This window comes from Bactrocera dorsalis, chromosome 1 (assembly GCF_023373825.1).
Source record: "Bactrocera dorsalis isolate Fly_Bdor chromosome 1, ASM2337382v1, whole genome shotgun sequence".
In the NCBI taxonomy this organism is placed as follows: domain Eukaryota; kingdom Metazoa; phylum Arthropoda; class Insecta; order Diptera; family Tephritidae; genus Bactrocera; species Bactrocera dorsalis.
In genome coordinates this window covers 10,993,311-11,020,030 of record NC_064303.1, presented here as the reverse complement: position 1 = coordinate 11,020,030, position 26,720 = coordinate 10,993,311, and the positions used below count along the sequence as shown (strand labels likewise).

The 26,720-nt window shown below is 36.5% G+C and overlaps 1 protein-coding gene across 1 annotated transcript in view; it reads left to right on the top strand.

Annotated features, from left to right (window-relative positions):
- The first annotated feature begins 355 nt into the window (after window positions 1-355).
- The window catches only part of LOC105222168 (protein madd-4), a 315,454-nt gene continuing 289,089 nt past the window's right edge, over window positions 356-26,720 (top strand). The window contains exon 1 of the mRNA XM_049456488.1: window positions 356-376. The gene's annotated coding sequence lies outside the window, so the exon portion shown is untranslated. The remainder of the gene's footprint in view (window positions 377-26,720) is intronic.

The window sequence follows — 26,720 nt, the reverse complement described above, 5'->3', positions numbered from 1 at the left end:
ATACCACCCACTCAAGTTGCTGCCACATGTTGTCCGCAACTTATTGCCATATCAAAACGAACTCACTCAAAACGAACTGCAACATTTGTTTTTTTCGAATAGCAACATACTCAATCAACATATCGGGGTTAACGCTTTGTAAAACCGGCTCGCTTCGTGCAGGTGTGGTAAGTTACCTCTCGTTTGCACTCAATTACATACTTGTATGTGGAGCATTTGGTTTTGCTTAGCAATACCACTTGAGTCGAAACGATGGTTAGTTTCGTGTTGACCGCGGTTAAACATAGTTTAGTATTAAAGGTAAGGTGTGATTACTCGCGTTTGTGTGTAGTGGCTATAATCTAGTATCGGAGGGCAGTTCATATTTGAAATATTGGTGTGCGGATAAATGCATACATATGTACAAATATTGAAAATTAAAAACAGTGTTTTCAGGGAAAGTGAAGTAATATAGTGTTAATAAATTTCAGGCAGCTAGCAAAACCAAGTAGCTTGGCTACCAATAAGAGTATGGCCAACCCTGAATTAAGTGCTTTATATACCGGTTCAAATTAAAAGAAAATTGAAACAAACGCCGGCATTTATTCGGCTGAATTATATAAAAAATAAATAAAATCTCGGACCCACATACAAACCTCTAAGCCTTTTACTACACTGTCCCCATTCACATGTCGTTACACACCCAAACACCCACACAACTAAACGCGTGCTTGCGTCAGACACTTCCACCTACTTCTCAGGCACTCGCTGAGTGCCACTTGGCGTCTCAAGCCGTTACGTCTGACCATGCTGTACGCTATGTCGGGTCGCGCAGCGTCTAGCCATTCACCGCGTGTGTGTCCTTGCATTGCGCCGTAGTGTCTGCTTTCTACGTGCCAACTGAAACCCACTTTAACCCATTATATTGCATATATTGCAATACCGAGCGAGGGTTAATCTGTTTTGGGTTTTGTTTTGCTCGTTATTTTTGTTGCGGTCCGTTAGGTGTTTGCTGATTTCATAAACACACGCAGCCATATGGCTGCCGGTAATTCGCAAGTGCCTCACAAATCCGTTACAAGGCTAAATAACAAACAACAATAATAAAGACAGCAAAAGTCGCATCGCCGACACAAAGTCTAGAGTTACGTCGCGGTCTTGCTCGGGTATATTTGTGTGTGTGTTGTTGTAGCTTTGTGCACCGGAAGTGAAGGCGGGAAAAGGAAATGCAGTGAAAGTGTATTTTTCCGCTTGCAAAAATAGATAAATGTGCGCCCCATATGCAAGAAACCAACGTAAAGAATGATGCAAAAAGCACAAGCAACAACTCACCACATTACTCTCCCATTAACTAATTTTCACCATCCTCTTTATCTAGTATTCGCCATAATAGTTCGTTGCTAAAAGTGTAATAAAATTCGAGTCATAAAATAAAAGGCGAAAAGAAGCGAAGATCATGCAAAAAATTTCTCGAAAAAATATTACTTCGTCGTCTTCTAAAACAAAGCCGTAAAAGTTGAAAAAAAGTTCAAGTAGATAGTCTTCTCCAGCAATAAATTTAAAAGGATAAAAATTAAAAGTTTGTTCTAAGGCAAGAAAATAAAATAGTGCTACCTGTAAAGTGACAACTAAAAGCAGTGCGTGCAAAGTAAAAGTAACGGAGAAGCATGCAAGTGTCATAAAGTAGTTCATGGATTACTCAAGACTGTATTGGATATATAATCTTCTTCTACTCCTGGAAATGTAAGTTTAAATGAAACTGAATTGCAGTCTAATTTGTAAGAGTTTTGAATACTTTTAGTTCACATTCACTGTGCTGGTATAACGAAAGTTGATTTTTAGCAATACGTCTACTATTGCATGTATTTTAGGAATTTTTCGTTGTTGAAACGATTTCGGAGGTACCGAGTTCATCGACCGATTTAATGCCTATTTTTGTTTTCTTCCTGCCTATCCTTGCTTTTCGCTTTTATTGTTCTTGCCTTTATCCCCTGTCTACAACTGATTTGTCTTTCATGGTTTCATTTGTTGTATTTACTTTGCAATTCGAAAATGTCGGAAAGTTTTCGCCACGACTAAATGATTTTAAACTAGTTAAATTTGCTTGGGTTTGCTGTTGCACTCAAAAGTTTGTTTGCTGCTGAGGTGCGCGTAGCGACTAGTTGGCAACTTCTTAGTCCTTCTGACCATAGTTGTATAGATTTTCCAGATTGGTGAGGAGGAAATGGAATTTTACTCTGGTGGAAATGAGAAAATTTCCGTTAGTCCAATTAGAATGCAATGAGCTGGATTGATTGCGAATTTGGGAGCAGCGCGTAAGGAAATATTTCAACTGAGCATTTCCGCGTACCAACATAAGTATATTTTTCTGTGAGCTAAGAACTAGACTTTCTAGTTTGGCAAAACTTTACATTAAATCCTTGTATCTTAATATAAATTGAAGCTAAAACTATTATATACTCAAGCCTTTTCTAAGGTTCTTGTAATTGCATCTTGTAGGAAGTTATTTGCCTCTTTTATTGTAAAGTAGATTATACGATGTATGACAATTAAGTAATGAGACGGATTCCATAAAACCGAATATTTGGAAATTATTCTACAACTCTGCCATCCCCTTCAAAGTAGTCCCCTTCGACAGCTGTACAGCGATTCCAGCGCGTTTTCCATGCTTCGTAACATTTCTGGTACGCTTCGACTGGGACGTCCGAGAGTACCCTCGTCACGGCCGCCTGGACGTCTGCAATCGACTCAAAATGGGTTACTTTGACCACCGATTTTGCTTTAAGAAAAGTCACAGAGTGACATGTCGGGCGAATAAGACGGCTGTTGCAACACGGCGATCCCTTTAGAGGCCAAATACTGGGACACGCTGAGGGCGGTGTGGCACGGCGCGTTGTCGTGATGAAGGATCCAGTTACGAGCGATATCTGGGCGCACCCTGTTGACTCGGTTTTGCAATCTTTCGAGTACTTGGCAATAGTAGACTTTATTCACAGTTTTCCTCGGTGGAACGAATTCTTTGTGGATGATTCTACGGCTATCAGAAAAGGCAATAATCACCGTTTTCACCTTCGACTTGCTCATGCGAGCTTTTTTCGGGCGGAGGGCGCGCGGAGACAACCATTGTGAGCTTTGACGTTTTGTTTCCGGATCTAAGAGCACTATCACTATACACTCTTACAATTTTAGCGTACGTTTATGAAGCTGTTTCTCCCAATCTGGCCCAATTATTATCGCGACGCGTTGCTCTTGATTTCGTTTTTCCATTTTCGTGACGAGCACTACAAACACACGTCTACTTAACTTGTCGCAGCAGGTGAAGTAAACAAGCTAGAATGATGGTACATATATCAATAAAGAGGGGAGGAATGTCGGAAAAAGAAAAAGGTAATTTTAAGGTCACAGGTTTACCACAAGCGCGGCAATAGGCAATAAAATCAGTCTCATTACTTAATTGTCAAACCACGTAAATTTTAACTTTCAAAATACATTTCGGCAGAAAAGACTTTTTTATAGAAATTCCTTAGAGCAAAATCACTGCAGCGTGTCGGAAACTTGCGAATGCATGCAAAGATGTATTCCAAACTCAAGGATAATGTTGCTGCAAACTCCACAAAACACATAGGTACACTATTTTTAAACACACACAAGCGCCCATAAGCTTTTTATGATATGAGAGATCTGTGGTTGTATGGACAACATGTCTGACTCCTTACAAGCTATTCGTGTGAAAGCAAAGTGTGTTACTGCTACTAACTTTTACTGGTTTTGATTTCCACTTTTTTATCGTTTTGTCATATCTTATTGCTGCCGAAGCAGCTGCCACTAAGTGGCTGTGTCAGTATACACTTGTCTCCGCTCAACAGTGCTAGTGCTTTTTATTTGGCTGATGCTTTCTTGTATTCGCTGTTGCACTTTTATACTGCTGTTTTCTAATCGGTTTTCTTCGTTTAAGTATGTGTGTGTTTATTAGTAAGTCTGTATGTGTGTTTTAATGTGTTTTCAGCCACATGAGTGCTAATGTTATTTCGGTGCAAGTTTATGCGTATGGGCTGCCAATCCGCAAAGCAAAGTGCTGGAAAACTTTCGACAAATTTTTCGCATTTTGTGTTATTGTTACTTTTGTTGGCTAATTAAATTCATGACATTTGGGTTGTTAACACATTGTTGTGTTTTTCTCTTCCTGTTCCCTTATTTCTATAGCCTCCTCAAATCGCATAAACTTCAGCTTACTTGCAGTTATACGCCATCAAATATTTGAGAATTGTTCTTGTTACAAAAATATAGTTTAAAGAATAGATGGCTTATGTGAAAAAGCTATAAGCACAATTATTGGAGAATGCCTTCGAAATTAAATCGTATCGGCGAGGCCTATTTTCCATATACATCTTTGAGTAATAACACTATCCTCTGTTTACACTTTAGTGTATATGCGTATATTGTTCAGTTATCTTTATACAGTTTTCTTTGGTTAATACTTTAACATAAATTCTCACACTTGCTTTTATTCACTTTTCTTCAATATTTTCCGCACATTTACACATATGCAACGAGTGTATATACAAAGTTAGCAGCACATTCAGTCGCACAAAGTTGGAACTTTGAATTGTTCTGCTGACAGTGCGTATGAGTGACATTAAGTATTCGAACAAAGTGTCGTGGCTTCACGCATGTAGCATAACTTTACAAGTGCCGACAATTACACAACATAAAAGCCATATGCGTATATCTGTTTGCTTATAACGATGATATAAATATTATATATACTATAAGATATGGGTACATAAGAGCATCTTTGTATGTGTACGCATGCTTTTATATAGTAAGTCGTTTAAGCGTGGTCCTTAGAAACTTTTGTGTCTTCTTGATGTACACGCATATTGCCGCAAGCTGGTATTACGAGTAACACCCCCTCTTCTTCCATCATACCTTCAGCTGTTGTAATTAGAACTCACAAACCGCAATGAGCCCGTAGATCACCGCATGCGCACAGTGTGACCTAACGGCACGATTAGTCTACAAGTAAATCCAAGGCATTCAGTACTTTAATGTACAAAGAACAAATGTGTGATTATTGTTTTTTATTTCTTCAAGGCATTTGCTCTTGTAGGAAATTCTTATTTTATTACATTATTTCTTGGCAATTTGGATGTTTTCATTACATTACTTTTGATGCCAGATAATTCTTCGACACTGCTTATGTGCCAATTGGGCAACGCTATCGGATTCTGTTTAAACGTTTAACTACGTTGACACTTATAAAAACTTGATATCCATACCATACCGGTCATTCCAAATAGGTATGTACGCTTAGTTAATCTACTTTAAAGGCATTCATTATGCATTTTTATAATATTATATTTCATTAACTTTGTATGTAATATGTTCATATGGAAAATATTATACCCATATATTTGACTGTCTATTAGAATAAATTTGGTATAAGGTACAAACATTAGAAAGGTACGTATTTCCTCCTGTGTAATTATATCGGTAGTCATTTTATTACTCCTGATTATTCGGATTTTTTGACTGAATTCAACCATAAATAGTTTTTTAACTTCTTTATATATAAATTACAAAATAAAATAACAATTCCAAATAGTTAAAAGCAATTTTTAAGAGTTGAAGAAACTGAACTTTACCTCTTGAAACTGCAATGCTGACCGACGACCAGATCAGAAAAGGTTATTCAGTAAGCAAAGTTTACATTCCTACACAAATATTTATTGCCACCGCCGTCGTGTTGAATTGCTCTCTTTCATTGCGCACTATTGCAGAAGTACGCATTTTTAATGAGGCGCACAGCCCCAGACTTAGACGTAGTTTGCGAAATTTCCAAGATTTTCAATTTGCAATTTCTACGATTGTTGCTGTTACTTTTGCATATTTCTGCTTGTAGTTTTAACGAATGTTGTGGTAGAAGAAGTTGCTCTTGTTGAGCATGGATTCATTCTTCTTGATGATGTTTCTCGTTGTTTCCTTTGGTAACTGCAACTTGCACTCAGGCAAGGTAGCCAACAGAGTGGATATGAATCAAAAAAATTTTATAAATGTATAATATGCATTCACATGAATGTATGTACACAATAAATTATAAATTTTACTAAAACTGGTTTTTCATAGTATATTTGAAGTTGGTTTGGTAAGTATACTGTATATAGGTGCCTATTGTTATGACGCTATGTGAAAAAAACCAATTTAATAACAAGAAAGCACGTTAACTTTGACTGAACAGAAGCTACAAAAGATTCCTTACAATATCCCTTCAGTCTGTATTGTATATGCCATAGTGATCTGATATGAACAAATTCTTAGGAGATAATAATCCTTGCAAAATTTGTTGGTGATATCTTTTCAAATATTTTGAAACACAAAGACTTGCAAAACTCTTATACAAACCATTAGATCGGAAGTACTCAATATTCCTATTGGCATTCGATAGAAGAGACTATAGAAACATGATCGGAAAACTAACAGGGCACTTTCAGTTGGCGTCACATGCTCGCAAAATGGGAAGACAGATCGAGAAAACTGCAGGAAATGTCTGGAGCAGTGCACCATAGAGACAATGGAGCATCTCTTCTGCATTGACAAGACTACGCTGTATGCATTTGTGGTCCCTGCGGTATGGTACTCCTAAAAAATGATCACTCCTCTTGAATCTAGCAACTGAATTCTAAAAGTCCAATATACAGTATATATTCTACCATTCTGATTTATTGTATAAGTACAAAATTATATAGTTGCCCCAAAATTCTACTCCAGATCTGCTGGTGCGTCCACACAGTGAAAATGCAATGCCAATTTGTGTTGAAGCGCCTTGTCAGCAGCGAATGTTTAACTCCATTACCATTCAATTTTGCAGCTACAACAAAGAATATACTATTTTTCTGTAATATTATTTCCAGCATGAAAGTCAGGAGCGGGCCCATGGGGGTCGCATGCGAGTGAGAACTGTTGGAATTGTGTGTATATATATGAATGTGCAATAAAAGGCCAGCTTACGGCAATTTACTTCCACTAGAGGAAAATAAAATCGAATCCATTAGTCATATTATCAATTTGCTATGAGAGCAAAGTAAATTTATTTGCAATTCCGAGTTAAATGTGTAACAACAATACCAACAACTACAGTTAGCTTTCAAAAGTACAAGTACATTTCAATGTCTGTGTTTGCCCATTTTTGTGGTAAATTACGGGCATTAGCATTTAGCTGTGCAGGTTGGTAAACTTGTAGAGTATTCAATGGAGCTCGCAATGCTTCGCAGCACATACTGTCATACAAATAGCAAACAGTTTAAAGCTTATTTTAAATTTAGAAAATTTGACTGTTATTATAAAATGTTTTTTTATTGAGTGAGTGGGCGATCTTCAGCCAACCAGAACGGTAGATAAATTGAAATAAAATTAAATACTACTGAATGAATTTTTTCAGTCACCTTTTGACTTTAGATGACTTCCGTTTAATATATTATTATTTTAAAAGTCAGAGAGTAACATATTTTAAACAAAATTTTCGAATCTATTATTATCTTTTTTCTTTCCATATTGATACCTGAAAGTAGGCTTTGACGTGGTGGTTGATAATACGACAATTGGTAATTGGTTCCCTTATTCTTTACGATAATTTCATATTCTTCAAAATTGATTAAGTGCAACCCCTAATCACGAGTAACTGATTCTCCACTATTCCGACAATCGTGTCTATGTATTTGGAACAGAACCAGATTATTGTACGGTCAAGGATTGCCTACTCCGCACCATTCTTCGAAATTACTTCAGGAACATTGCAACAACAATTCCTGATGTTCCAATACCGTAATCATTTCAGGCCATTTGTGGTTGAATGCTGCACTCAAAGTCGGCAAACCAACAAAGCATACTCGGTCAAATAGAGCTGTTTTTGCATATTTAATACATTGGCATTTGGAAAAAATATCAAAAAAAGTATATGTTGTATATCAAACATTGACTTTTTAACTTTAGGATTTGCTTTTTGTTTTTTGACCATTTTCATTTGCTTCTTTCTACTTCTTACTTCCTCTTTATTTTTCTTTGCTGTTAAACAATTTGCGTAATTTTTCAAAATGATAAATTAGTTTGGCAATTGCGTTAGAATGGAACATGTTTTTCCTTGTTCTTTTCCCGTGTTGATAAATTCGGTAACAAAAACTTAGAAACGGAAATCAAATAAAAAATCTTTGCAATAGGAAAGACCGAAGAAGATAAGTAGCATAATTTTATCAGAATTGTGCCACCGGTGCGTGACGACTAAATACTAAGTCCTGTAGTGTGGTAATGTTAAATGTTACCAGGTCCGGTAAAATGGTCCCAGTTCGTCGGGAAAGAAATTTAGAATGGATACGGTAGCAATTAAACAAAATTCTTCTGAAGAACTCAGCTGCTGGAACATCTTACTTATTTGCTGAAAGCCACTTCAATTATATTTTATTTTAATCGAAACCGGCTTAAGATATCTTTTAATATATAGTCACTTTATCAAGGGAGATCTTTTTTGTGATCAGTAAGTGAGGTTATCGTTGTGACCGACCTATTTATGTTTTCAACGATTTGAATATCGTTCAAAAATCAACCATATGTCGAAGCTACAATGACTTTTAAACAAAAATTGTATGTTTTAAATACGGTTTTAAGGCTGATAATGTGAGAGTTCGTGAGTTGAAATAAACTTTTTTTAAAATACCTTTCGTCATCGGTTTTTACAGCTGTTACAGTTGAAACATTATTTTTGGTTTCGCAGACTGAAGTTACTGGTGAAAGTTTGTTTACTTTATTTGAGGTCAAATACTTGTATATTTGAGGAATCACTAAACTCAGAAAGGCAAAAAACCCTGGTTATTTTCACATACATTCAAACCAATGAATGTCTCGAAAGCACTAAGAACCCTGAGATATTGGCAACAACAACTGATTTTATCTCTGTGATAGGTTGTTAAACAATAACTCCGCCGTTAAACTTTCAGAATTGTGCTTCTTAGGGTATCATCAGAGCATCTCGTAATATTTTTGGTACAGCAAAACCATTTATGTTTCCTTTTCTAGCATTAAGCAACAGTAGAAGGCTATTTGATGTCTTCTAGAAAAGCAAACTGGTCATTCTAATGCCTAAACAGAGTGGACATAACCTCCACTACAACTTTTTTTGCTTGCTGGAGGAAATTACGAAACAAATAACGCTGGTCAAAGCGAAATAAATGCCATTTTCGCTTTACAGTTGTTAGATGTTTTGCTTTATGCCTTTATTTACGTTTTCGCTTAATTTTGCAATTAATTTTTTCCTCTGCTTTTCTCATGCTGCCTAAAGCCGACGATTTGTGTTTGCACATTCAAAACAAAAATTAATCACGGTCGTGTCGGGATAATGAACGCAATCCATTTGCTATGATTAATTCGTACTCAAAACGTTGTTTTGTTGCTTGTATAACGTAAATAAGTACACTCAGTGTGATGAGTTCGTTGATGAAAGACAAAAAGCGAACCAACTCTACCACATCTACATAATATTACATATTGACATAGTTAATGGTAATCAGAACTCAATCAGATCTAACTAACAATTTCGGGTTTTAAATAAAGTTATAAATAAAGGATTGAAATTGTCCTTACTGAGAAGAAGATACGCAACCGAAATTAATATACAATATTATATGCTTTAAAATTTTAACCTGCAAAATAGCATTGGAGCTCTCGGTGAGAGTCTTCCTTATCATTTAGCGAAAGGAGGATTAAGTAAATTTGGCTTAAAATAAATAAAGCTTAGAGCTATTTAAGAGAGCGTAGATAGCTTAAAATAATTTATTTCTGATAATTATCGAAGAAAACTAAAAACTTTTGACAATAAAAACGACGGACAAACAAATTTTTGTCAATAATTTTAACATCTGAAGTTTCTAAGTGTCTTTATGTATATTGGAAGTAATTCTCAACAATCCCTTTATATAAAAAAAAAAACAAAATTAATTTTGACATCTCAAGATTTGACTCAGCAACCTCTAAAAAAATATAAAAATAAAAAATGAAATAAAAATTTACTGAACAACTTATAAATTAGCCAAACTAGAGAACTGGTGACCTACTTGTCTTTACATTACTCACTCGCTCACGCAATTAACTTCGCTTCTTCGCAGCAAAAAGTTGCCAAATCATTCTATATATATGTATATATACATACATTTACTATCGGCTGTTATGGCAAGAAATCAAGATTAACAGTTACTGAAGCGTTTCACACCTTTGGCGTCCTTTATTTAATCGCTATACTTCACTGCACACAACCCATTGACCTAAAACTTCCCCTTTCTTCTGCTTTCTGATCGTATGCCGTTTCTCTTGTCTGATTTTGGTTTTTCTTTCAAAAAGCTGTTGATTTAAGTTAAGTTGCCCTTGTATGTACTGTTATTTTTATTTTTTTACACGTAAGCAGTTCATTTTACTTTCCGTTTTGCAGAACTTAGTCGATTTTTTCCCACCTGTCTGAATTTAAAGCGAGTAAATTTGTTTACTATCACATCACCCCGCTTTGTGATACGTTTCCTATTCCTGTGTTTGTTACCTAACGCTCTTCCTTTTCATTGCAGCGTAACATGATTTAAATAAAAGTTTAGACGATTGAACGAAAATTTAATCTCGACAGCAATTTGTCAAAGTGTGATTCTTAATGAATGATCATACATACATACTTTGAGGATATTTACACTTTATTGAGTGTTTGTAACCAAGAGTGAAGTGTGTTGTTTGAGTTGGGCACACAATATGCAAACAGACTTTCGTGCAGAAGGACAACTGGTAGGTTGATCCACACAATAAAGAAAATGTGAAATGAAAGCGAAAGTACGTGGAGAAGATTACAGTAGCTTGAGCAAAGAATGCAGCATTGGTATATGCAGTTTTTTGAATATAGTTAAGAATAGCAAGGATATGTTTTCAACTACTACAAAGTAGTTGACCAAATATTTACTATATCTATAGTAGTAGCCCTTATGGGTTTAATTAACCTCACTATCGCAGCCAATTTATCTTTCTTTTTGGCTTCGGGCTCTATTTATGTACGACTAGATCTTAAGTTGATCAGTTCTTTACTTATGTTCCCAGGTCCCTCCTTTAATTAGCTTTATCAGTGGCTATGCTTTACAAGCTTAAACTTTTCGATAATGAATTTACTGCCAACCAAAATGCAACGGAGCTTATGCCGAAGATTTATTTCGCGCTGTTGGTGAGCTAAAGTGAAAAGTCTCGAATTTTACATTCACTAATAACTTATAAGTTTGGGGACTTAATACTAAATACTTACCATTACTGTATACCTATATCCTAATAGCACAATTTTATTATAATATTTTTAAGGTTCCAAAAACTATAATTTTTTAATTTTTAATATTTCTGGTCCAGAAAATCGCGAAAGAACAGCATTTTAAGTCCCGAATTTCCGTTTTTTTTTTAATTATAAACGCTTCAACCCTGAGCTTATTTCCTTAAGTCCTTAAAACAGTAAAATATCGCTTTCTTCAATGGGAGTTCCTCAGCCTTCTATTAGTTGCTACGTATAAGTTTTTATAACAGGTATCCTTTATTTCTGTCGCTTTCATTCCAAACAAGGGAAGTAAACCGAAGTACAAGTGACATTTTCCGCCTTTGGAAAAACTCTAGACTGAACGCAGAAGGAAGGATTGTCTATTTGCGGAGGCAATAAGCAGCATAGGGCTTCCTCATACTTTTTGTCGCAGTGGACGGTCACAAAAAGCTAAAATATAAAAAAGTAATCAGGAAATTTATTATATTAATGAAATTTATTTGGTTTTTGCATTTTAGATGATCCAGTCCAGAGATACCGTGCTCACCGCAAGAGGCCTTTTTTTTGCGGACCTCTGCAAAATTGGCAATATCAACGTTCCCGATAATTATTTTTGGCAATAAAAATATGGGAATATAGTTTAAGATTATCATAAGTGCCAAGTTTCAAATCAATAAACCAAATAGTTTGCTTAGAAAAAAATTCTTGAAAAATGCCTTTTTTTCGACCTCCTAACTGTATATAACCCCTTAATTGCTTGTTTGGTTCGATTTATTGTTCAATTCTTGGTTCTGAAGGAGTTTTATCTTGCATTTTCAGTGGTTCAGTCACTTGCACCAGTAAAAGTTTTCGCAAGCATTTTCTTAATAGATATTCAGAAAAGTTGATCACGGAGAACCTATTCAAATAAAATTCAGTCGAGGCTGTTTCATCTCTATTCAATTTTTGTTAACAATTTGTTGTAAGTATCTGATATTTTTGTAATTTTTCTGTCTGTTTTTGCTTCTTAAACATCGCTGCGCTGACTTAGTACCGAAAAAACAAATTAACTCACCACAAAAAATGAACTGTAACCCATTGAAAATTAATGCCAAATAATGTCAGTCAAATTGATTGAAAGACAGCGCCAGTCCTACCTACCCTTGGGTACCCTTCTAGGAACGAAAGTCACTCAGAATACGTAACCAAATGGTGCGCAGAGAGCGTACAACACATATAGTCTAACTATATAGAATTTTGTGTTAAATAATTTCATTTTTGCCTGTTTCTAGGTGAGATAAAGTACATATATACATTTTTATTTGTTTATAACGACTATATATGTATGTATGTATATGCTTGAAATCTACATCAAATAGTTCGCCCCTTATCAAGCCTATTTGCTGGGTCTCTCCGCTTAAGTATTTTTAAGCTTTTCTCATTTGTTTAAAGTGACAAGCAGCAAACACGTGTACATTAACGTTGCATGCTTATAGGCGGAAAACCATGCGTGCTGGACTTTTACCTTCGCTACAGCTGTGCGACACACATAAACAATTACTGCCTTTTTAATAAATAATTGTCATATTCTAAGAACATGCTGCTGAACACACTTAGTTTAATGTTTGCAAATGTGTATGAAAGCAATGTCTTGTGCCTGCAAAACTTTTCTGGTTAATTTGTTTTTCTTTTCTTTCTTTGTACCGGTAATGTCCATATTTCCGCTCGTTTTAACAATTATTTTTCTAGAACTCACTACCAACCATCTTCAGCGCTTTCAGTTTCTACTATTGAATTTCTTGCCACATTCTTCATTTTCCTTCGACTGTACCGAAGCGTCATGCGAAATGACTTATTGAAACTGTTTCAGCTTATAAATAAGTAATTACCGGAATGGTAAATGAGGCAAAGTGCTGGAAGTCTAGTTGTGTATGGCCTTGGTATACAAGAGACATATAAAATTGTGCATTTCTATGTAAGAAACACATACGTCTATGTATATTATACATGTTTGCAACATATCAACATATAACAGCAGCTCGGCTTAGCTGACTATGTACAAATGTATGTATGTTTGACCAATAAATATTTTTTTTATTTGTTTATTAGGCTTTCACGTTCAATTTCCATCATTTTTCTTATTTCCGCTTATATGTCAATTATTGCATAAAAGTCATAAATTAAAATAAAGTGGGAAATAATTTGCAGAGTTATAGCTCAATTTATTATTTACTAACTTCGAATTGATATATTATGAGAATGCTGGAAGTATTCTGACTTATTTTAATATTGATAAACCCGGTTTCGCCTTCACTGAAACAAAAAACCTAATAAATTGATCTAAATTTACCTAACCTTCCTTTTCGAAAAATTGCGCAGAAAAGTATACTTGTAGAATAAATAAAACACATTTTTTTTACTTGCTTCATAATAACGGGTGATTTTTTTGAGGTTAGGATTTTCATGCATTAGTATTTGACAGATCACGTGGGATTTCAGACATGGTGTCAAAGAGAAAGATGCTCAGTATGCTTTGACATTTCATCATGAATAGACTTACTAACGAGCAACGCTTGCAAATCATTGAATTTTATTACCAAAATCAGTGTTCGGTTCGAAATGTGTTTCGCGCGCGTGTTTTGTTCAGCGATGAGGCTCATTTCTGGTTGAATGGCTACGTAAATAAGCAAAATTGCCGCATTTGGGGTGAAGAGCAACCAGAAACCGTTCAAGAACTGCCCATGCATCAGGAAAAATGCACTGTTTGGTGTGGTTTGTACGCTGGTGGAATCATTGGACCGTATTTTTTCAAAGATGCTGTTGGACGCAACGTTACGGTGAATGGCGATCGCTATCGTTCGATGCTAACAAACTTTTTGTTGCCAAAAATGGAAGAACTGAACTTGGTTGACATGTGGTTTCAACAAGATGGCGCTACATGCCACACAGCTCGCGATTCTATGGCCATTTTGAGGGAAAACTTCGGACAACAATTCATCTCAAGAAATGGACCCGTAAGTTGGCCACCAAGATCATGCGATTTAACGCCTTTAGACTATTTTTTGTGGGGCTACGTCAAGTCTAAAGTCTACAGAAATAAGCCAGCAACTATTCCAGCTTTGGAAGACAACATTTCCGAAGAAATTCGGGCTATTCCGGCCGAAATGCTCGAAAAAGTTGCCCAAAATTGGACTTTCCGAATGGACCACCTAAGACGCAGCCGCGGTCAACATTTAAATGAAATTATCTTCAAAAAGTAAATGTCATGAACCAATCTAACGTTTCAAATAAAGAACCGATGAGATTTTGCAAATTTTATGCGTTTTTTTTTAAAAAAAAAGTTATCAAGCTCTTAAAAAATCACCCTTTATAACTTTTGTGTTTGCAAACTATATTCGAACAAAATCCTTTACGGATATATATAACTTACCATATGAAGCTGCTAAGTTCAAACAAAGCGGCATAGAGGCAGTTCCTTATCGTGCTGTCAAAGAGGCTTTCAATCGACGAAGACGTGATGTGTGACGATCTTCCTTTCACGGGTCCCGCAATGTTTTTCTTCATTAATTCCTATTGGAACTTTTTCTTGATCGGAGAATGGAACGTCTGCTCTGTCGTCATCGATTTTGGAATCGGATTCACCAACTCCCAGTGTTATGCTTTTACTACAGGCTTTTTCAGCAGGCTGGAGAAGTCTTCCGTGTATAATTTCAATATGCTCTGGCCTTCAGCCACTTGATCACATCTGGGAGTTCTACAAGAGTATGCTCCTTTCTCAAAACATTATGTTAGTTCCCGCTTTTTTTCTTGCCGGCCAGCTTGTCTAGCTCACATATTTCGGCCTCTCTCCTTTTTTGTCTGCAAATGCGTCTCACTTCCCTTTTTAGCTCTGGGTGTCTATCACATCCCACGTTTGTGGTCGATTGTATTGTTGCGAGGTAGACATACTGTTTTCTCTCCATATTTATTTACGTTCGCTTTTTTGACTCGCTTAAGCACATTACAACAAACACTTTCGCCGTCGACACTAATCACCGGAAATTGGCAAAAAGCCAAGTGACAGTTGTGAAGAATGAGCAGCTTGAAAGTACATCTGTATATACATATATACCGAAGATATGCAGGAAAATAAGCAATTCTACCATACAAAATAAATAAATATTCAAGCATCAATGTCAATCACAGCTAACAATAATACAATAACAAATAAAATTCATATTTACTTTACTGATAGTAACCGAAGGACGCTAGATAAGACCAATGACGCAATAAGGCACAGTATACTTATGTATGTGTATTTGTAATACAAGGAAATGTTAACGCTGCATGAGTACAATTATTATTACTTAGCATGGAGGGCGAGGATAATATTCATTTACTCCATTTACATATATATGGGTAAATATGTATTTTAGCTTGAGTAGATTTCATTGAAAATCCAAAGTACTGCTGAGCTATTTCGCAGTTTCCGTTTCTGACACAACGCTGCTTAACTTGGGCTGCTTAAAATCCTCAAGCAACCGTTACCTCTTTTTGTAGACGTCCAATCCTTGTTGTTTTTACTCTCTTTTTTGTCCTATTCTGCCATATTCGTATTTTTGTTGCATTTGTTGTTTGCACATTTTTCGCTCAGTTGTGTGCAACGTTGACAGTCGGCGACGTGGGGTTAATGTTTTATACGACATTAAAATGCCACAGCAAGACTTCTTGAACACTACGTTGTCATGCCAGTGGAGCCGGCTCAAGCTCGTGGCAACTTTTGCCGGCTGCCACTGCTGGTTCTCACTTATCCTTGCTTCCGCCTCCTTCCTCAACTTCGTTGGTGGTCGTTTTGCATTCGAAATAGCAGCAACGTGACTGACTTACTGACTGACAGTAAATGACAAAAATCAATTATTTAAAAGCCAGCAACAAAAACAACTATAACAGTTTAAACAACATCCAAAAAGCAGCACGAAAGGCCAACATAGCGAAATAATTGTAATGGTAATGGCATGGTCGAGTAGATTTTTAATATGTTAGTTATTTTAAGAGGATGTTGTTTTGCGTATTTTTTTCTGGACTTAATATTGGACTTTAATTGATTACTTTTCTCTACTGTACTTATTTCCATTTCGTATTTTTATTCTATTTTTAGATGACAATTTTATTGAGAATATATCGGTCGCGAAACGCCTGAACGTCAGCCAAGTTTTCAATGATACGTGGAACACCGCCTCCGATTTTGAGAATGAACTGAAAGTGAGTGAATATAATTGCCATATTTTTGGTATAAATTTTGTATGGACCCGATTAACTCTTCGTTTGAGTCTTTTGAAGACTTCCACGTAAAACATGGCTTTGGTGGTTTGTTTCATGGTGGATTGTCAAAAAAGACAATGAACATTGTTTTCACTTTGGATTTACTCACATATCAGCGACCTCTTCCCGGCCCTCCAAAAAGGTCACGTTTCAGCGAAACATACCACTTCTTGCTAAAGCAATATTCTGGTAAGCCTGCTTGATCACATCAAATGTCTTTGTCGCAGATTTACCGAGTATCACACAGAATTTAATCGCCCTGCTCTAACGAACACTGCATTTTTGGCCTGCACCACTCATAGAAACACATCGTTGGAAAATGTTTGCCATTACTCTCCAGGTGCTCGGAGACAACTCGTTCGTTAGCGAGGAACGCCCTCTACTACTACTTGTCTTTTATATTTTTTGTTTCAAATCTTCTGAAACTCCATCAATCCAAACCACAATAGTAATGTTTATCTTAGTTTTCATAAAATATCTTACAAAACTCATCACAACATCAAAATTACCCCTTATAGGGGTATCATAGTTTCATATATGAGCAATCACATGGAGCTGTCAATGCGTATGCACGTATACCACTTCAATATGTCTTCACCCTGACTCAACAGCCAGACAACACATTGATTCCTAATCTGCTTAAAGTATACTTCCCTGTCACACATGTTCGATAACTACCTTGGTGGTGCTGTACACGTATTTCTGCACATCCATGCACTCAAAATAACATACTTTGATGTACTGTCTGCTTGTTGGTTGTTTGCCGCGCGTACTAGGCAAGTCTCAAGTGTTTGTAGAGGATGCAACTGCATATCCTTTTTCTACAAATCACTAGATGTTTTCATATAATTGCTTTCACATTGTTTTAACTCTGCTTCTGCTCTGTGGGGAACACGTGGTGTCTCTTATCCTGCGTCTTCTTCAATTTTTAGAGACACAGACGTTCATATCACTTCACTCTACTATATTTTTCCCCATCCCTCCCGCGGCGCAGCCACTTAAGCACATAAATTCTGCAATGACTTTGCGTGGCTCTCTGTCGCCTGTGGCATTCGCCGTGCTTGAGTTTTTAAGTTTGCTACTTGGCGCCATTACCGCCCTTGCGCTCTGCTGCGCTTATCTTCATTCCCGTCACTTTCATTTTGTCTGACATTCGCGTGCGACTCGGTACTTCTATCGATTTCACACTTTTATTGCTAGGAATGGTTGCAGGTGGTCTTATCTTACCACCCATTTAACACCTAAACCTTGAATGTTTATATCATCTAAACATATCACATATTTTTTTACAATTCCTCCATTTCATTTTATGCATTTTCCACCAACTTACGGTTGTTTGTATGTATTATATGCACTCACCTCCTCTCTTTTCTCTTCTTCGCCCGCAGGCTACAAGATGTCTCAACCGGTATGTCGAAATCGTATCACTGGCGTGGAAGTCGAAGACTCAATGTGCAGCCGTCCCCAACTGCCGGAACTATCGGTGCTGTTCTGCAACACGCACACCTGCGCGCCAAGGTAAGTTTCGCAGTGTTTTCTCGCCAGCCGCAATATCAGTTTTTATCTCTCACATCTGTCATCCTTTTTGTACTTTCGCTAGTTTGCTATCGACTATCGAATTAAATTTTACTGTTGTAATTTTTTATCAAGACTAAGTTTTAGAGGTCGTTCGAAAAAGTTTACAGTGTCGAAAGAAAATTAAATGCTTTATTAGTGAAAAGTGTAGGTTCTGGAGTAATTAAATTTCAACACCCAGTTCCTGTCTTGTTGGCATACAAGTTGAATACATGAAATTGTTTTGATGAACAGCAACAACAGCAGCAACATCATATACTATTAGTATGTGTACGTGCGTGGTGGGTGAACTCATATTCAAGACCAAAGGCGTATATGAATGTGGTGCAGCAGTGTAGTTGTAGTATGTAGAATTTTAAGATATTTCGCAACAATGCACTTCACAAATACAACAAAATATAAAGTGAAAGTTATTTACGGTCACTGGCTCACTTTCAAATATTCAAAAATATGCAAACTATGCGTACTCTTACAACTATTTGTAACGAAATTTTGAATATACAAGTATGCCATAGAAATACGAGGGCTGTCCGATAAATAACCGATCTAACCATGATGCACGCGAATTTTTTTTTTTTTTATTTTTCTACATAGTCTCCTTGTAACTCCACACACTTCTCCCAGCGATGCTCCCATCTCTGCAACCCTTCCAAATAGTACTTGGCGTCTTTGTCTGCAAAATACGAGTTCACGAAAGAGATTGCCTAAGTTTAAGTTGAGGAAACAAAAAAAGTCGCTTGGTGCTAGATCCGGTGAATAAGGTGGATGGTCAAGCAGTTCGAACCGCAATTCGTAGATTTTCGCAATGGCGACTGTTGAGGTGTGAGATGGTGCGTTGTCTTGGTGGAACAAGACTTTATTTTTTTGCAAATGTGGCCGATTTTTCGAAATTTCTTCCTTTAGCTTGTACAATAATGATTGCGTAGTATGCTCCTGTTATAGTTTTTCCTTTTTCAAGATAGTCGATAAAAATAATTCCATGGCTGTCCCAAAAAACACTCGCCATCACTTTCCCATCCGAATACACAGCTTTAGGTTTTTTTGGGGCTGGATCCCCCTTTTCAATCCACTGTTTAGATTGGTTTTTTGTTTCGGGCGTATAATGATGAATCCAAGTTTCGTCTACAGTTATCAATCGGCGCCAAAACTCGGTCTTATTGCCTCTAAACTGAGCCAACAGAGCGCTGGAAATGTTCATGCGCGCACGTTTGTGGTCTAGCGTAAGCAAACGCGGCACCCAACGCGCGGACATCTTTCTCATGCCCAAACCTTGGTTTAATATGTGACAAACAGTTTCTTTTGACATCTTCATAATCTCAGCTATTTCCCTAACTTTAATCCGGCGGTCGTCTAGTACCAATTGATGAACTTTAGCGATGTTATCGTTAGTGGTTACAGTTTTTGGACGCCCAGGACGTTCATCATCTTCCAAGCTCCTGCGACCACGTTTAAATTCAGCTGCCCAAAATTTTACGGTGGTAAACGATGGTGCAGAGTCACCATACACAGAGTCCAACTCATCTTTGATTTGTGAAGGCGTATTGCCTTTCAAAAATAAAAATTTAATTACAGCTCGATATTCAATTTTTTTCCATTTTGGGGAAATCACCGAAATAGACTCACAAAAACGACTGTCAACAGATAATTGCGCAAGATAAATTTCTGGATTTTTTTTTTCAGATGTGCCGCTAGCTTCACGTTGAGGTCGGTTATTTATCGGATATTCAATTTTTTCCATTTTGGGGAAATCACCGAAATAGACTCACAAAAACGACTGTCAACAGATAATTGCGCAAGATAAATTTTGAAGTAGAAACTTTTTTTTCAGATGTGCCGCTAGCTTCACGTTGAGGTCGGTTATTTATCGGACAGACCTCGTACAAGGCGGCTAAGAGCAGCTTTATTAAACTTATTTTTACTGTGGCAAAAAATAGTAAGACTTTTTAATTCAAATCTCGCGCCAAAAACCAATTTGTCAACGTATATATATTTTTTTTTTTTGATTGGTGTGAATGTCAGTAACATCTGTGCCAAATGTCACATCAAAATAATCATTAGTGTTTAGTATACGCTTGTCTATCTGAAGTACATAAAGTGTATTCAGCAATTTTTATGAAATTGTTCAACAAAGAAGTATCGCAGTATTTTCATTACATTTTTTTTTCTCCTAGATACGTGTCCTATATGTACTTTCTTTAAGAAAAACATAAGCTATTTACTTTAATTTCGTTTCCGTTTCGCTTCAGATGGATCACTGATGACTGGAGTTCATGCAGCCGTTACTATGGACCTGGCTACGTGAACGTATGGTGGTGTGTACGGAGGAGAATAATGGCATCAAGACAACGGTAAGCGCAAATTGAGTCATAAAATAGCAATAATGTGGCAAAATAGAAAAAAAGAAACCACCGTAGAACAACAGAACTTGCGAACAGAAAGCAAAAATTAACAACAACAACAAGAAAGTCTCAATGTTATTCGTAGCCATGTACACTTACTCAATAGATATACTCTACTCATCGCGTACTCGCGCGTGTTGCCACACTTTTTACACTTTAATGCTCTTGAACTTACCATTTCGAGCGCTTTGAAGACTATCAAAAAATTCTTCAGGCAGCGAGTCCGTCATTATATTCATAATTGCTACTGAACGTTTATCCCACCCACTCAATATTTGTTTTGATATTATTGGTGAGTATGCTCAGTTACTTTAAAATGTAGTGTGTTTGAGCTTTTGCAGTAGAGGGTCAAAAAATTAAAGCTCGCGTTGCTGATGTTTTTTAAGTCCACTTTTCTTCTATTATTTGATCTTGGGCTATTTTCGCTGTTTATCCTTTTGCCCGTTTTCCCGTGGTTAAGAGTTCAACTTTTCCTTTATGTTGTAAAGCTTTAATTTTTCTGATATTCATTATAAATAAAGTAAAGGTGAATGGTAGATCCATCGTGATATAGGAGTGGCAAAATATGATCACAACGCTAGTTTCTTTTCAGTAATTAAGCTGAAAGAAAATTGTCTATCTTCTGACGGTGTTCAACGATAGGTTTTTAGGATGCATTAACTGAGTACGTTATTATGGACGGGACTTATTTTGCTAAAGAACACACTCTCTTTTCCCTCACAAACACTATCTTCCAATTCCAAGGTTAGAAATTATCACTTATTTAATTTATTAAATCTTATTGCCTCCACTGCGCGCTTTACTTCAGAAGGTAAAATTTCAGAAGGAAAATAAATTTCGGGTAAATTTAAGGTCATCTTAATATACAGTCCCTGGCCAAATTATTAGACGCACTATTGATTTTTATGCAAATCTCAGTTATCAGTTATCTCTTTTCGGACTCAAATCTTCACATGATTCAACTTTTTTCTTAATACGTCGCACACTAGCTTCAGACAGCTTCAATCTTCGTGAAATTTCACGGTTTTGTATTAATGAGAGCCTTGACTTCGGCTTTTTTGCGTGGTGAAAGGTCCCCCACTTTACCCATCTTAAAAGAGAAGAAAACGAAAAAAAAATCACGTTAATAACTTTTCTAAACAAAATAAACACCCGAGAAGTCAAAAGTCACGTTGCAAATACAAAAACGATACTGAAACACATCCACACTGTTAGTAATCACGCACGCAACCGGGGCATGTTCAAACATGAATGCGACTTCTCGCTGTCATAACCCTCTACCTACTATTGTTTATTATTGTTACGTCTTTTTTTGAAAATAAGTAAAGAATACTATTAGTCAAAAAGGTTTGGCTATAAAAATTAAGGTTTGTCTCATTATTTTACACTAAAAGGGCTATTAAAATACATAGGTAACTACGAAAAATCAGTGATGCGTCTAATAATTTGGCCAGGGACTGTAGTGGATAAAGTGGTTATTATCTTATTAAATATCTATTCAAGAGATCGATAAAGAGTTTAGTCGAATATAATTACCAAAGTTGTGACAATGAACTATTACAAAGATGTAAGTAGCACAAGCTAAAAACTTGAACGATAGGATATACTTTATTTTATAAGATTACATTTTTATTCTAATACACCTCATTAAATCTCAAAATCACGAAACAGCACCAGCAATATCAACAGCTTCCTAGGTACGCTGTCGGCCTTCACTAACATAGCAGGCTACTCGTCACACTTGTTAAAATCCAACGACTTGTTGCCTCGTCTCATATTTTCATAATCCATCTACCTATGTATGTATAGTATAGTGCCCACATATTCTAAACCGTTCCAACCCGTGCCTTCAACTCCGCTAAGCCTTTCTGTTTTGCTGCACTCATGCGTATCCGTCTGACTATACCACATTTGAGATGAACTGAAGTTAGCTGCTTGAAGGGGTTGTTGTACAATGTACATAAATAAAACTTTCGGGACGACGAACGCGAAAGCATAACCCACTTTATTAAAAGCTGCTAAAACCCGTCATGCTCACACGACAGGAAGTGGTGCAAAATGTTTATACACATAGTGTACTTATGTATACGTGTTTTTACCCAAGAGAACGATATATACATATGTAGTACAGGCTGTGTCTAAAAAAACCCCGACGTCACACCCTTTTCAGATCCCCATTGCAATGGTTTGTGACGTCTTAATGCGTGTTCGTCTGTTTGTTGACACAGGAGTAACGAAAAAACCAAATATTTGCATAAATAATATGTTTTATCGCATGAGCATAAGTGAATCACTTTACGTGCATATAGAGAAGTCTTGATTAAATATGGTGGAAAGTGTTGCCATCTGAAAGGTTTTCAAACAAAAAGTTTACCTTACTGAAATGTTTTTCGCCAAATATTTAGTAATCCACATTGGTCTCCCCTTTGTTTTATATTGATATAATATTTAATAAAACGGGATTTTCAATAGGGACGCTACAAAAGTAGACCGATAGTGATAGCAAACGACCTTTTTCCGGTTCTTTCGACCGTTCTCTTCAGTAAGGTTTGCCGTTTTATCCTGGAAAGATGCACGATACAACAACGAGTCAAAATTATTAAAATTTACTACCGAAAATCGTATTCAGTGGCCTCAATTTCATTGTCTTGTTAGATTAACAATAGAACATCTAATGGAAAAATTTTAATCCACGGGCACAGTTCGAAATGTTTCCGTCGCAGTGAGACAAAGAAATGCCTGTAGTGTCCAGAATGTTGCTGCCGCTAGCACCGAAAGCAGTCTCTCACACGTCGTTCTTAAGCATTGGGCATCTCTGGGACGTCTTTGTGGTGAATTCTGCGAAAACTTCTGGCCTACATCTTTACAACTGAAGCCGCCTGACCACCAGAGTCGTCGTATGAAAATGATCCGGATTATCATCGAAAAATCATCTTCACCGATGAGGCTCATTTTTGGCTGAACGGCTTCGTCAATAAGCAAAATATGCGTCATTGGTCAGGCAGCAATCCAACATTCACCATTGTATCCCAAAAAAATTACGGTTTGGTTGGGTTAATGGGCCATTGGGTCGTACTTCTTCCGTGATTATCGAGACCGGCACGTTATTGAGTATTAGTATTCGACTTCCTAGAATATTTTTGAATATACATTTGCACAAATTTTCCAAAAATATGGTAACCCGAATATTTGCTTTAGTTCTTATACGAATGTGAGTTCTGTGTCCCAAGCCTTTGCAAATGTTTAGGCCACATTACTGAAATATGTAAATATGTTTATCATTGAATAAAAATATGGGCATCTTCTCCACACTTCTCGGCATTTACTGCGTTCGCACCCAATTCATTATGCATACGTAAATAATTTAACATAAGCCAAATAGTTAAAAGTAAGCCCATATGGCCATAAACTTACATGCATACGAGAGTCATCCAATGAGTACTTAAATAGTCAAAATGTGTTCGTCTGGAACGGTAATGGCAACTCAAAATACAATACAATAATGCGCCAACTTACACCACCGCCATTACAACTACTCCAGATTTGGCAACCAACACTTTTCTTTCAAACGTTTTTAGTCAAGCAAAAATTTTAATCGAATGAAGATATCGTTAATATCGTTACCACGGCATGCTACTTTAAAAACCTCCAGAAATTGCAGTTAAAAAGGTTAAAATAATGGAGCTCAATCTATGTCGAGAAATAAACCGCCACTTTTTCCAAAGAGTTCTGTTTCAGCTTATGTACTTATCAAACCGCCCTCGTAAATACTATCGTCATCCTTCGGTTTTTAATCTGTTACTCAAATGTGCTCCCCATCTGGCTCTGTGCACTTTTTTCGCGGTGTTCCCATCTTCGTTTTCGTCGTTATTTTTACGAACGAATTTGCATATGGTTGTGCCTTTTTTACAATGTCGATACCATTCACAATTATCTATTTACTATAGCAGTTATATACATTAGGGTGTCCCTTATATGACGGAAAATTTTTTTTTTTTGGAAATTCAAAACGCATACCCAATATATTTTTTATAAATGTAAATATATACTCAAATATAAATTTTCATCTTTCTACGACGAGTGCAACTCGTGCCGACCAACCCCCCAAAGTTTTCTTTGTCTTAGTATATAGCCATTATTCTGAGATATAGCCTATCTATTATTTGTGTTACTGTAAAATTAATTAAAACGCTATTAAATAAAAAAGTGGTTAGGTTAGACAAATATTTATTAAAAGAACCTTAAAATTAAGCAGGATAACTTCTTTTTAGAGTATTTTTTTTACAATCTGGATATAAGTGCCTATGTTCCTGGACACATCGTAATAAAAATTGTTTTTGCTCTTCTTCGGCTGTGATTAGTCCGTTAAAGTCTTGCATTAATTTAACGGCCCTTTCAGCAGTGTCATTTACGACTTTTAACTGGCTTACTTTTCGTAAAGCATCCTGAAAGGCAGCATTACCTTCCCAAGCAGATACATCGACGTGGAGAAAGCTTACATCTATTTGAAATCTTGAAAAAAAATGGATGCTCCGCATAGAAACAAAATCATCCAGAGTTTTATCTGAAACAAAACAAAAATATATTAAATTTTAAATAACAAAAATAATATACATAAGATCTGTAAAAATTAGACTTACCAAACAACGTATTAGACATTTCTAGCGTCGATGGAATGTAGCGTTTTCCAATATTCGGACTTTCCTCTCTGTTTAAGTTGGCAATAATTTTCCTTTTAGTCTCATTATCAACTGTATTATCAAAAAGTGATAAACTAACAGTTTCTTCACAAAGGTACCATAAATGCTGACTAAACTTGCTTATGGAAGCTTTAGATATAGCTGCATCAACTTTTTCATATGCTTTCAATGCTTTCAAAAAGCACAAATCTTGGTTTGGTGCTTTAGTCGCCACCGAGCATTGAAGCCATGGTTTAACATACAATGTTACAATAAACAAGCAAACATCTTGCAGAGCCTTTTTATCATTAGCGTTCATACGAAATTGAGACTGCAGTAAACATATTTTCAATGAATATATTGCTCTTGACATCCATCTTGCCTGGTGCATAGCTCCAGGAGGTCTGATTTTTATTTTACGTTCTTTATCTCCTCCCAAAAATACTACACATAGCTCAACCAATTCCCGATAGTCATCTCTTACAAAAGATTTGTCTAGTTCTGCCTTATAATACATCAACAAGGATGTAATATCAGTCTCAGCAGTATAATTCTGTATGAAATCAAGGCAGAGTTCAATATTATTAGAATCGATGTTTTTCCAATTGTCTCTAAACTTTTTGAAGAAGGGAATGTCAGGACTATTAGATACTTGTTTCAGTTTGATTTCAAAGACAGATTTTAGGACCAGCTCATAAATATGATGGCGACAAGCAAATAGCAGCAACTCTCTCTCTAAAATCTGCTCTAGAAGAACACAAGCTCCACTGAAACGGCCGGTATTAGAAGCAGTTGTATCGCAGCACATTATCTGTACTTTTTCATTAAGATTCCAATCGGAGAGGGCGATTGAAACGGCATTGGCTTGATCCTTACCAGAAGAACTGTCTAGTTTTGGTACTGCGAGAAGCTGTTCTCTATTGTCAAATGAAGCAATAATTGGTAAACGTTCTTCTTTTGAACTTCGCACGTCCAACCCAGGTAAAAGTTTCCCATCCCAATGAACTGTTACTACATCAGGTATATTGTTCTGAAAGTCAGCTTTTATTGCTTCTGCTCTGGATTTTCTAGTCTGAGTACGAATTCGCTGAATTGAGGACTTGTTGATGGTGAAATCATCGCTACTTAGACCAAGTGCCTCTACGACTGCATGAAGAATGTAAACAGAGTCTCTTATGCTGAGTTGACATCGATCCAATGTCGCAACAAGTTTAGGTGTTACAATATTTTTTCGACCTCTTCTTTTAGTGCATGGAGCTTCTTCTGGTACTGCGTTTTGTGTATCCAAAATCTCTTCTTCCCCTGAATCATCTGAGTTTATTACATTAATGGCTGTTGAAGTTGATGGGACTGCCAATAACTCCCTATGTCTGACATTTCTTTCCTCTTCTCCTATCTGTCTTTGTTTAGCTCTTTCTTCTTTATCCGCTAACTTTCTGTCCACACCACCAAGACATCCTGGTCGACCTGGCTCCCGTTGTTTCATCAGAAATA